This window comes from Cryptomeria japonica, chromosome 7, assembly GCF_030272615.1.
Source record: "Cryptomeria japonica chromosome 7, Sugi_1.0, whole genome shotgun sequence".
Taxonomy (NCBI): domain Eukaryota; kingdom Viridiplantae; phylum Streptophyta; class Pinopsida; order Cupressales; family Cupressaceae; genus Cryptomeria; species Cryptomeria japonica.
In genome coordinates, this window is record NC_081411.1 from 443,474,650 (window position 1) to 443,477,382 (window position 2,733).

The following is a 2,733-nucleotide window of genomic DNA, read 5'->3' on the forward strand; positions in this document are numbered from 1 at the left end:
TCATCATAAACATGCAATCCATCACATATGTATCATAAATCACCATCCATCACATAGGTAATAAACAATTCACATTCTATAAATAAACACAAAGTTCAAAAAATGTCACATGCATCATCATAAACATGTAATCCATCACATATATATGTATTTTAAATCAACATCCATCACATAGCTAATAAACAATTCAAATTCCATAAATAAACACAAAGTTTAAAAAATGTCACATAAATAGTCACTCTCCCTATCTCCATCTCCATATTAAAAGGTGCATCATGAATTAATTATATAATGGAATTAGAATTCAAAACATAATGAATTAATTATGTAAAAAAAATTCTATCAAGAAGTCAATATTAAATAGATAATATACTAATCGCATACCTCATACATTTCATTCATCGTCATGAACATCAAGGTCATCATCGCCAACATCATCATCATCATCATCATCATCATCATCATCATCATCATCATCGTCATCGTCATCGTCGTCGTCATCGTCATTGTCGTTGTCATCGTCATCGCCGTCGTCGTCATCATCATCATCATCATCATCACCACCACCATCATCGTCTTCGCCATCATCACCATCACCATCACCATCACCATCACCATCACCATCACCATCACCATCACCATCTCACCATCACCATCACCATCACCATCACCACCACCACCATCACCATCACCATCACCATCACCATCACCATCACCATCACCATCTTCTTCTTCTTCTTCTTCTTCTTCTTCTTCTTCTTCTTCTTCTTCTTCTTCTTCTTCTTCTTCTTCTTCTTCTTCTTCTTCTTCTTCTTCTTCTTCTTCTTCTTCTTCTTCTTCTTCTTCTTCTTCTTCTTCTTCTTCTTCTTCTTCTTCTTCTTCTTCTTCTTCACCATTGAGAAATTGTCGATCGTGATCATCATCTACTTCATCTTCTACTTCTTTAGTATCTTCTTCTTCCATCACATTATACTTTATCAGCCTTCCTCTTGGATCATGTCTAACAACAAATGACCAACCCGGTTTATGTGAAACCTCTGAGTAAAATACTTGCTCACATTGGCTTGGAAGAACATAGGGCTCATCCCCAACTGGTTCAAATGACCTTGTATTTACCATTGTAAAACCATTATCATGTTCAATAACAGTTCTATCAGGATCATTTTTATTCAATCGTAGCCTGTACCATTTGACGATGAACAAAACTAATTTGAAGGAATTAAAGTCACACTCAAGTATATCATCCAAAATGCCATAGTATTGATTTTGAGATTGTTGAGGATGTATGTCATTTCTCGATGAAATATTTGTCACCTCAAAGACTGCAGTGATCCCAAAATCACAAGTTTTCTTCATGTCATCCAACTTTTTTATGCAAAATTTATGACCATTGTAGCACATAGTGTTGTGGTGTTTGACCTGCGATATGTCAAACATGTAAAATTTATTGCATTGTGAGTTGATAAACATATGGGTTATTAATAAATTTATGCGTACCTATTTATCTCTTAAACCATATGCTAAATCAATTTCCCTTTACGTAACATTGGAATCTCCATTACGATGAGCTTCTTTAACCAATGAAGCCACACCTTCCCATGTTAACGTGCGTCTAGAATGTTGACAATGTTCAATCCATACCGTCATCCAATCAAGATTGTTTGCAATATACAAATGTAGTGCATCCCACTCTCGACCAACTATACAAAAAATAAATAGACGTCTTACAACCATATTATTTTGAAGATTAAGAATTAATTAACTACAATAACATCTTATACTTACCTCTCACTTTCCTCAATTTACCTTTCCTTGTCAAGTACTCCCCTTCAAATTTTTTAATGGGGTTGGGATCCCAAATGCAATCCACGTGGATCTTTGCTGCAAACTTAGGAAGATATTCAAAAATGTACACTATAGTCTGGTAAACCATATATCCCTCCACCATAGAACCCTCAGGATATGCTCTTTGTCGAACCAAAGCCTTCAAAAATTTCAAGTGCCTCTCAACCATCCACATTGACCTAGTGTGTACAGGTCCACATAATTCAATCTCCTCAAGTTGGTGTATGAGGTAGTGTTCTTGTGCATTGAAAAACGCTGGAGGTAGACACTTTTACATTTCACACATTAAATGAGGAATGTTTCTCTTCCAATATTTTATATCGTCTTTATGAATTTCTTTACATGACAACCACCTACAATATATTCAAGACGCAAAAAAATATATTACATAACAAGTAAAACAAATAAAAAATATAATATCTATACAACGAAATGAACAAATATCAATACTTACCTCATGTATTTTCCAAGATCACATATGACTTGCTTGACATTATTGTCAAAGTCATCTGGGAGAGATAGAGGTAGAATGTACTGCAACAATTATAAAATTATATTTTCATTTTTTCTAACATAATACAATGAAAAGTACACGTACGTGCAATACTTAAATACATAGTAAAAACACAAGAACATGAATTACCTTAATGAAAGTATGCCAATCATGCATTTTCATCCCTAGCCCAAATTCACTTTTCTTTGATATGAGATTGTTTATGTTCGCAGAAAATCCTGTGGGAAATCAAATTTTTCGTATTTCTTTTATAGCATTGCTTTGCTAGTCCGTTAATAACCAAGGAAGCTCACTTATATTAATCTGGTCTCCATGGCTATTTGATTCAATGACATTTATCATTGCATGATTGAAATCCTGAATGTCACTACATA